Source organism: Triticum dicoccoides, chromosome 2B, assembly GCF_002162155.2.
Source record: "Triticum dicoccoides isolate Atlit2015 ecotype Zavitan chromosome 2B, WEW_v2.0, whole genome shotgun sequence".
In the NCBI taxonomy this organism is placed as follows: domain Eukaryota; kingdom Viridiplantae; phylum Streptophyta; class Magnoliopsida; order Poales; family Poaceae; genus Triticum; species Triticum dicoccoides.
Window position 1 is genome coordinate 190,335,897 of NC_041383.1, and position 11,076 is coordinate 190,346,972.

The following is an 11,076-nucleotide window of genomic DNA, read 5'->3' on the forward strand; positions in this document are numbered from 1 at the left end:
GACCGGGGCGCGGCTCCTCGAGGGGCGGCCGGCGGGAGGGCAGGGCGGGAGGGGAGGCGGGAGGGCGGCCGGGCCGCGGCGGCGCAAGGGAGGAGGGGGGGACGCCGGGGCGGGGAGGCGGCAGGAGGCGGCGGGAGCGGAGGACGAGCGGTTGCCTCCCGCGCGAGCGAGGAGCCAGCGATGAGGAGGAGTGCGGGTTGGGGGGAGATTTTCCCCTCAACCCCTACTTCTACAGATTGCAAAGTGGTTTGAGGGTTGGACCTCTAATTTTTTTTACGGGTTTGAGAGTTTAGAGATTCTAGTCTACGGCGTTTTTTTGACGAAAACTGTAAAAAAGCGGTTATTTTTAGGGGTTTGAGGGTTTGAGGGCTCTACTAGTAATGCTGAAGGCCACGCGGCTGCTTGTTTGGTGGACTCGATGCGCCGCAGAAAAACAATGAAGGCCCATTTCGTGGGAAGTGCACTGTCGCAGACCCAACTCCGATTCCTCATATTCTCAAAAGAAAAATCCGATTCCTCATGTCAAAAAAAAAACTCCGATTCCTCAAAAAAAATCTCCTATTCTTCCATTCTAAAAAAAACTCGATTCTCCCTTCACTCAAAACAAAACATAAGAGCAAGTCTAGCAGACCTTCCACTAAAAAAACATAAGAGCAGTCGTTATATTTGTAGCTTTCTTTTTTCAGGAAACTTTGAGTGTTTTATTCAATAAAATATTCCTAAAACAATCTACTCCCTCCGTCCTATATTATGGGACGGAGACGCTAGTGTCAAAAACACTCTTATATTATGGGAGGAGACGCTAGTGTCAAAAACACTATTATATTATGGGACAGAGGGGTAGTAAACTGCTCACCACCAGTAAAGAGGTCCAGAGTCTATCCAGCTCTCGGTGATCATCGGCGAGGCGAGGTAGCATGCTTGGCGCATGAACCGGAAGATTAGTTGGCATATTTGCATGTTGACCTACTAAAGAAGAAAAATGATGAGGCTAGCTCTCCTATTAACTCGCACGGTTTGAACCGGCGTCCCTAGCAACGGCCATACTGCCGGCCATGCCTTCCCCTCTTCTTCTTTTTTTGCGATAGAAGAAGAGTTTTATTCCATATGCATAGGGTTAGTGGCGGAGACAAGCCTAGGGCAACTAGGGCTATAGCCCTAGGCTTAGTACTAAGATTCCTTGTAATCCATTGCTACAAAGTATTGAAAATTTGAAGAATTTGGTGTTCAAGCTTGCTCAGCCCTAGGCGTAGCTCGCTGCTAGCTTCGCCACTGCATAGGGTTACAATCAAGAGGCACCAACTCCTCAATACAAGGTGGGCTCCTCCCCAGCCATACAGCAGTAGAAAACTCTGTACGACTATATAATGTCAATCGATGTGCTACCCTATTTTGCTCATGCTTGATATTTTATGGAACAAACTCTCGAGCCTCCATGTGACGCCGAATCTCCGCTATCAAGTGTCCATATGCAGACCTGGATAAGCTTTCCCCGGTCATTGCAGCCAGTGCCATAGATGAGTCTGACTGAACGACAATTGGCAGGGAACAATGCTGCAAGGCTAAGGCCATACCCTGCATTATTGCATGTAGTTCCGCTTCCAATGCATCGTTACAGTTGAAAATACACCTATACGCCGTGAAAATCACGCTTCCATCATGGCGCCGTAGTATCATACCCGTCGCCGCAGACCCGTCCTCTTGCATGAAAGCCCCATCCACCGAAAGAGTAGCTCGATCCGCCGACGGCCGCGGCCATTGAAGAGGGATGCTAGGGTTAGGGACCTCGACTGTTGCTTCCTGCACCATTGGCATCTTCCCTTTGAGGATTTCTTCCGTGGAGAATCTGCTACACAGGTTCAGAGAGTTCATATAGCTTACAAGATAGTCGGACATTGCCGTCACGGGGGGGGACCTCCTTTCCATGTGTTAGGTCCGAGCGTAGTGACCAGATCCTCCATATCAGCATGATCGTGCAATCCCGCGTGTGATCATCACAGTTTGCAAGAATGTTTAGAAGCCAATCCTTTCATGTATCTTGAAGAACCTCGTGACTAGGGAGTCTCCATACCGCTCTCATCTGAGTCCAGATCCTCCTCGCATGCTCGCAAGACACAAGAGCATGGAAGCTAGTCTCCTTCTCTCGGCCGCACACCGGACATCCATCTCTAGTTGAGATATGTCGGTACTTCTTACAATCATTTGTAGCGAGAGCACCCGAGACAGCCTTCCACACCGTGATTCTCATCTTCAAAGGTACTTGTGAGCTCCAGATCTGCTGCCATATGGGCCTCCGTCCTGAAGGATTGCTATTGGAAAAGCTGAGCTGCAGCGAGTACTAGACGTCCGTGGCAAGGTGATACGCGCTCCGGATAGTAAACTGCCCATTCCGCTCTGGAAACCAAGCGACGAAGTCCTGTCCATTCCTCGGTGACGTGCGAATCTTTAGAATCTCCCGTACATCCAAGTCCCAAAAATGCTCCCTTAGTCGTTCAACATTCCATGCACCATGCTCATTCAAAAAATCAGCCACCCAATTGAAATGATAATTCCTCTTAGGAGTGACCGGTCTGAAATTGTGTCCTCACAGGATCCAAGCATCTCTCCAAGTCTTTATCAGTGTGCCATTGCCAACTCGCCATGTACTGCCTTTCTTCACAAGCTCAAGTCCGTGAACAATACCTTTCCACACCGCCGAGGAGTTTGATGAAAAAACAGTATCCAACAAGTTCCCCCTCGGGTAGTATTTAGCCTTCAATAATCGCGCGCATAAGCTATCCAGGCAATCCAAAAGGAGCCAGGCTTGCTTGGCCAACAGAGCCTGATTAAAGGCCCCGTGTCTCGGAATCCCATGCCTCCCATAGCCTTTGGTAGCATCATCCTCTCCCAGCTTAGCCATGCCATTTTCCTCTTGCCATCCCCTCCCCCCACCAATACTGCATCATCATCTTGGTTAGATCATCACATACTGAAGCAGGTAGTCGGAACACACTCATAACATAGGTGGGTATTGCTTGCGCCACGGCCTTAACACTCCAAAAAAAAGACACATCCATGACATTTTGGACCGAACAATTTTTTTTGTCATGCTTATGACACTTCTATGACGATAATTGTGACAAAACCCGGTATCATCATAGATGTGGTGGGCTCCTACTTCTATGACAAAAAATGGGTTTTTCGTCCTGGGCGGGCCGGAGACGCAGCTGCATGACATTCTTTGGGCCGTCGATGACAGAAAAAACCGTGGTAGAAGCGAGGGCGAGGAAAATATCAGGGAGTTCCCGATTATGGTGGATGGTCGGGGGCCGAGCGATGCGCGTTTCTCTCATACATGTACGCGCGTGGGTGCGAGGCGTTGGGCTCTAACTGAACCCGAGCGAGGCGTTCGCCTACTGAACCCGAGCGATTGCATTGCAGGCTATGCATTACTGAACCCGAGCATCGAGCGATTCCTTCGCTACTGGTACTAACTGAAGCCGATCGATGTTGCCTCTGGATGAACAGTGAGCGTTGTTGGGGGGTTTGGATGAACAGTTCCCGGTGGGGGTTGGATGAACAGGCCCCCATGGTGTTGCCGCTGGATGAACAGGACCCTGATTGATCGAGTCGGTTGGGCATGGATGAACAGGACCCCGTGGAGAGAAGGTTGAACAGTAGCCGGTGGAGGGCTGGTTGAACAGTAGCCGATGGAGGGCTGGATGAACAGTAGCCCGTGGAGGGGTGGTTGAACAGGACCCCGTGGAGAGTGCTGGTTGAACAGTAGCTGATGGAGGAGCGCATGGTGGAGGCTGGATGAACAGGAGCCCATGGATGAACAGTCACAGGTGGAGGCTGGAGGAGGTCGACATTGGATGAACAGTAGCCCGTGGAGGCTGGAGGAGGTCGACAGTGGAGATGAACAGTATCTAGTGGAGTCCCGTTTTGCGGTACGCTACACCGCTCCCGATGAACAGGACCCATGTTTCGACCGTAGCGCTCCAACACAAGTCCGTTTCCTTTGTTTTGCGGTACGCCACACCCCTCCCGATCAACAGGACCCTGTTTCGACCGTAGGAGGTCTAACAGAAGTGTTTCCTCCGTTTTACAGTACGCCAAACCCCTCCCGATGAACAGGATCCCGTTTCGACCGTGGCCGGTTGAACACAAGGACGTTTCCTCCGTTCTGCGGTACGCCAAGCCTCATTTCCATCGGTTGTTCCGTCCAAGCCCTCCTGATGAACACGACGACGCATTCCGTTCCAACCCAGCCGGTTGGCTCCCCATTAACACGACGATGACGCAGTTTCTCCGTTCCGACCCATCCATGTACACGAGCCCTGGTCGTACGTATGCGCGAGTAGGCGTTCAAGACCCCACCCGTATGTACATACGTGGCCGTATTTTCTTTCTTGCACCCTGGTCGCTGTACGTATGTGTACATGCTACGTGCGCGCCTCTACTACGACACGTGCCCTTCCTTACATGGCCACAGTTCATCACTTCAGCCTGCGGACAGACCGATCGTATGTACGTACACGTTCGCGACCAGAATGACAACGCTACGTGCGCTTCGACCAGGTGGGTCCCGACTATCAGGCACTTCCTTGCGTGCGAAGATGTAGCTGGTGGGTCCCAGCAGTCAGGGGGTGAATCATTTTTTTGCCCGTAATATGAACACACTTCCTTGCGTGCAAAGATGTAGCTGGTAGGTCCCAGCAGTCAGGGGGGAAATGTTTTTTTCGCGAAATATGGTGGCCCGTCAGGTGGGTCCCTGCTGTCAGGTGGAGGAATCATTATTTTCCGCGTAACAAGGAGGCACTTCCTTGCTGCGGCCCTGGACCCAGCTGTCAGCGTCTCCACGTATAGTACTCTTCCGATGGAAGTCGGTCGTTGACCACATTGACCACGCCGCGCCGAGAGCACCAAGGCGGTGGACTACGACGAGGCCTAAGAAGGGGACGACGCGGAGCCGGGGAAGACGCGATAGTGGATGCCCATACAGAAAGGAGTACGAGGGTTCACTGGTTCGGCTGCAGTGTGAGGCTGCCGTCGCCGCAGAATCACGGGGTGTGGGTGAGTGGAGGGATGGCTTGGCCAACGGTGGGAGTAGTAGGGGCGGTGAGGCCTCCGCGGCAGAACAGCCAGCCACGGGAGGCAGGAGCAGGCGGCACGACCGGCGCTGCTTTGGGTGGCTGGAGCAAGAAGACCAGAGGTTAAAGAAGCACGACGGCCGTTGGATGGACATCGTAAGGTCACTGCAACTAGAATCGTTTATATTGACTAAGTTAACAAAGCCCTTGATACGCGTCAAGTTAGTAGGCCCATAGGTCAGCTTCTGAAATGGTGCGCCCCAGATGTCAGGGGGAGGAATCATTTTTTGGGCGGGTGAAGCTAGAATATTCGAGATTGAAGAAGAAGCACGACATCCGTTGGATGGACATCCAACGGCCACTGCTGCTAGAACTGTGTGTTGACTATAAGTTGACAAAGCCTTGCCTATGCGTCAACTTATTTTTTTACGGGACGCATCAACTTAGTAAGCCCACAAGTGTGTGGAAGAGAAGTTATAGCCCATTTGAGATTTGTAAGAATGTGCAACCCATTTTTGAATTCTAATGGAATTTACTACAACCCATTTACAGTTTGTTAAAAGTACATCCCATTTTCTAGCTAGGACAATGATTAATAATTTCAACCAACCGTTCAAAGCAGAATTCAATAAAATTTCCCACATTTTGATGGGATCCGAAATATTTTTATCCCAAAATTTCTAGTCAGATTAAATGCAATTTCAATATAAATTTGTATTACGTAAAAATCAAACGAAACATTGTGCACGCAATAATTAATGAAATTAAAATTTTCAATATCCAAAAATAATATTTTATAAAGTAATTATGTGTTTGGTGCACTTTTTATAATTACTGCCCAGTTTTTATAATTACATCTCATTTATTACTTCTTAAAGCCCATTTCTTGTTAAGCCTAATGCATCCCTCCTAGGAAAGATTTGCAACCCAGCAAGGCGGAGAATAACAAGTTGACCTTGCCTGGGTATTCCTAAAAAAAGTATAGTCGGGCTAGCCATTTTCAGCTTGAAAAAAAATAATATCTGGGCTGGATATCTGGCCTGGGTTAGACGGACCATAGTTTGCCCAGTTAATACCCTGCTCTCCTTTGAACAACAACAAAAACATCGCTCAAGAAAAACTCTACAGTGCTGACACCTCAAAAACACAAATACTGCTCGAGCCGCTTGGTTCCAGCTGTCGGCCGCTCCTTGTGCAATTCTCTCGTTTATTGACTACATAGGTTGACAATGGTGTGGGACCGTGATGTCAGGAAACTAGGAGGAAGCAAAAAAATTACAGTTGTATATAATAAGGAGGCACTTGCGTACGTGCGGCTATGGCCCTGGTGGGTCCCCACTGTCATCCTCTCCAAGTAAAGTCATCTCCTCATTCCTCATGTCCGTTGACCATGTTGACAACGCGAGACGGCGGCGCCACGCCGAGTGCAACAACTCGAAGGACGACGAAGAGGGCCTCGCGGGCCCTACGGATGGTCTGATACAGCGCCCGCTGCTCATTCGGGAAGCTAGGATCATAGGGTCACATGTCCGCGATGGCATTGTCGTTCGTTTGTTCACCGGTGCTCGCTGAGGAGACGGAGGTTGCAGCACAGGTCCTCTTGCGCTGGTAGCTCTTCCGCCATTAGGGCTTCGAAGTGCGGCCGCACCTGCTCTATGGTGAACACGACACGAACCGGCTTGGACAGTGGCACCGGCTCCTGGTCGGAAGCTACGCCCATCGTCTGATTGTCGTTGCTCAGCTCGACGAGCTTGCTGGTGAGCTAGCATGTCCAGCTGTTGGACCGATCCTCTGCCAAGGACGAGTCTGACTGCCCTAGCCCACCCAGACTGCCTCCCTCGCCCGTGCGCGCTTTCTGCCCAAAATGGTCAACGTCGCCTGCTCCGCTTCCCGGTGCAGGCGATTGCTCCGCCTTCAAACGACCCAAGTGTCGTCCGTCCGTCCGTCTGCCGCCCACATTAATGATACGCGGTTGCCGAGGCGGCTACTCCAGCGCCACACGTCCATCCCTCCTCCGCCCACCATTGCTATATAAATTGCTGCACCGGCCATAGCCGCAATCATCCGCCTTCGTTCCCTTTCTCCTGTCCACACCACTACTGCCCACCATGGCTTCCTCATGCTCCAGTGCTCTTCGGGACGGGCGGACGATGGACCACAAGGAGATGGCAGCCATAGTTGCCGACTGGCTGGCCGGCAGGCAGTCGGAGGACGACGACGTCCCAATGGAGAACATGGTAGTTGATGATCCGGTGCCAACCCCCTCCTCCGTGCCATCCTCGCCGGTGCATTGCACCATGACCACCGGTGAGGCCCGTGCCCAATACATGGACACAGTGAGGCAGAAGCATGAGGAGCAGTTCCGGGAGGCGCAGGCCGACGCCGCCTACAACCACCATCTCCTACAGGAGCACCTGCAGGCGGAGGAGCAGATCGCCACAGAGCGGGCGGAGCAGGAGGTGTTGCTCGACTCGTACCGCTCCGCCCGTGAGGGCCGCCTCGAGTGCTGGCAGTACCGCATGCGGGTGGCGGAGGCTGCGGCTGCCTACAAAGAGGGTGATGAAGCGGGCGATGCGCTGTTTGGCGAGACCGAGGACGAGGCAGAGGACAATGTCGGCTCCAACGAGTCCCCGCTCCGCTGGCGTTGACGAGGCCCGGCTCCGCCGAGGCCCCGCAGCGCCAACAATGAGGCAGAGGACACCGCTCGCTCCGCTGAGGCCCCGCCCCGCCAACAACGAGGCAGAGGACATCGCCGGGTCAGCCGGAGGCCCCACCATGCCGGCTACGAGGGGGACGATTTTCCCCGCTCTGCCGAGGCGCCGCCCCCGCTGATACGTCTCCGTCGTATCTATAATTTTTGATTGTTCCATGCCAATATTCTTCAACTTTCATATATTTTTGGCAACTTTTTATACTATTTTTTGGGACTAACATATTGATCGAGTGCCTAGTGCCAGTTCCTGTTTGTTGCATGTTTTATGTTTCGCAGAAACCTAATATCAAACGGAGTCCAAACGGGATAAAAACGGACGGAGAATTATTTTGGAATATTCGTGATTTTTGGGAGGAAGAATCAACGCGAAACGGTGCTCGAGGTGGCCACGAGACTGGCCCACGCCACCCCTCCAAGGGGGCGCGCCCCCATATCTCGTGGGCCACCCGTAAGGCGATTGATGTCCTTCTTTGGCCGCAAGAAAGCTAAATTTTGGAAAACGATATGGGCGAAGGTTTCAGTCCAATCGGAGTTACGGATCTCCAGATATAAAGGAAACGGTGCTAGGGCAGAATTCCAGAACACAGAAATAGAGAGATAGATCCAATCTCGGAGGGGCTCTCGCCCCTCCCAAGCCATGGGAGCCAAGGACCAGAGGGGAAACCCTTCTCCCATCTAGGGAGAAGGTCAAGGAAGAAGAAGAAGAAGGGGGGCTCTCTCCCCCTTGCTTCCGGTGGCACCGGAACGCCGCCGGGGGCCATCATCATCACCGCGATCTTCACCAACACCGCCGTCATCTTCACCAACATCTCCATCACCTTCCCCCATCTATATCCAGCGGCCCACTCTCCCGCAACCCGCTGTACCCTCTACTTGAACATGGTGCTTTATGCTTCATATTATTTTCTAATGATGTGTTGCCATCCTATGATGTCTGGGTAGATTTTCGTTGTCCTATTGGTGGTTGATGAATTGCTATGATTGGTTGAATTTTCTTGTGGTTATGTTGCTGTCCTATTATGCCCTCCGTGTCGCGCGAGCGTGAGGGATTCCCGCTGTAGGGTGTTGCAATACGTTCATGATTCGCTTATAGTGGGTTGCTAGAGTGACCGAAGCTTAAACCCGAGTAAGGGGATTATTGCGTATGGGATTGAAGGGGGACCAATATATCTTAATGCTATGGTTGGGTTTTACCTTAATGAATGTTAGTAGTTGTGGACTGCTTGCTAATAGTTCCAATCATAAGTGCGTAGAATTCCAAGTCAGGGATGACATGCTAGCAGTGGCCTCTCCCACATAAAACTTGATATCGGTCTAGTAACGTACTCAATTGCTTAGGGACACTTTCACAACTGCTACCACCACTTTTCCACACTCATTGTATTTACTTTATTGCATCTTTATCTAAACAGCCCCTAGTTTATATTTACTTGTTCTCTATTATCTTGCAAACCTATCCAACAACACATACAAAGTACTTCTAGTTTTATACTTGTTGTAGGTAAAGCGAACATCAAGCGTGCATAGAGTCGTATCAGCGGCCAATAGGACTTGAGAGAGTATTTGTTCTACCTTTAGCTCCTCTTTGGGTTCAACACTCTTACTTATCAAAAGAGGCTACAACTATCCCATATACTTGCGGGTTATCAAGACCTTTTTTTGGCGCCGTTGCCGGGGAGTCATAGCGTGGGGTGAATATTCTCGTGTGTGCTTGTTTGCTTTATCACTAAGTAATTTTTATTTGTTGTTCTTAGTTGTTTTCTATCTTAAGCTATGGGTAGGAAACACAAAATACCAAAAAAATTAGTTGTACCTACTGAACCAGTGGTTGAAGAACCACTCAAAATCTATCACACTCCTGAAGCTTTTTACTTGGATCATCTTTGATCCCTTTGTGCTTGTGCTGAAACCCCCACTAGTTTAGTTGATGGCAAATCTTTAGATGAGCATGCTTGTTTTGTGCAACACCGTATATCTGAAAATGGGAAACTATTATGGAATCAAATTCAAAGTTTGCAATGCTATGCTTGGAATTTATGTGAAATATATGAGTTTACTTGTTGTTCTGAAGACCCTAAGAAATACCTACCCTATCAATGCTTGTTTAGTGAAAATGGAATCGTATCTTCGTATGCTAAGGGTGTTTACAATTACTATGATGTTCAACAAATTGAAGAATTTGTTGCTTTTAAAGGTGCTTATGAGATTGCCTCTTTGATTGAAAAGTATGATGCTACTCTTTACAAATCTAAATTTTTTGCCATATTTCAATATTGTTATGATAATTATGCTTCTAATGCCTATGTTAAACCATATATTGAGGACTTCTCCGCTGTCCAAGAAGAGACTAATATTTTGCAGGAAGCTATGGAAGAAGAAATTGATGAAACAATGAGCTCATTGGATGAAAAAGATGATGAGGAGAGCGAAGAACAAAAGGAGGAAGAGCGGATTAGCTACCCGTGCCCACCTTCTAATGAGAGTAACCCTCCAACTCATACATTATTTAATTCCCCTTCATGCTTACCGAAGGATGATTGCTATGATCCCTTGAATTTGTTTGAAATATCCCTTTTTGATGATGCTTGCTATGCTTGTGGCCAAGATGCCAATATGAATTATGCTTATGGAGATGAACTTGCTATAGTTCCTTATGTTAAACATGAAATTGTTTCTATTGCACCCACGCATGATAGTCCTATTATCTTTTTGAATTCTCCAAACTACACTATATCGGAGAAGTTTGTGCTTATTAAGGATTATATTGATGGGTTGCCTTTTACCATTGCACATGATGATTTTGATAGATATAATATGCATGTGCTTGCTGCTCCTACTTGCAATTATTATGAGAGAGGAATTACATCTCCGCCTCTTTATGTTTCCAACACGATAGAATTGCAAGAAACTGCTTATACTATGCATTGGCCTTTACTATGTGTGCATGAATTGTTCTTTTATGACATGCCAATGCATAGGAAGAGAGTTAGACTTTGTTGTTGCATGATATATGTTACTTTGTGCTCACTACTAAATTACAAATCATTGTTAATTAAAATTGGCTTTGATATAACTTGGGATCCGGGTGGATTCATTACTTGAGCACTAAATGCCTAGCTTAATGGCTTTAAAAAAAGCGCTGCCAGGGAGACAACCTAGAAGTTTTAGAGAGTCATTTATTTCTGTTGAGTGTTTTTTTATAGTTTAAAAACAAAAAAAATAAAGAGGGGAACCTAAAAACTTTTCAAAAAGGAAAGTGAAAGTGAGAGAGACAAGCATTGTTGAAGTGGG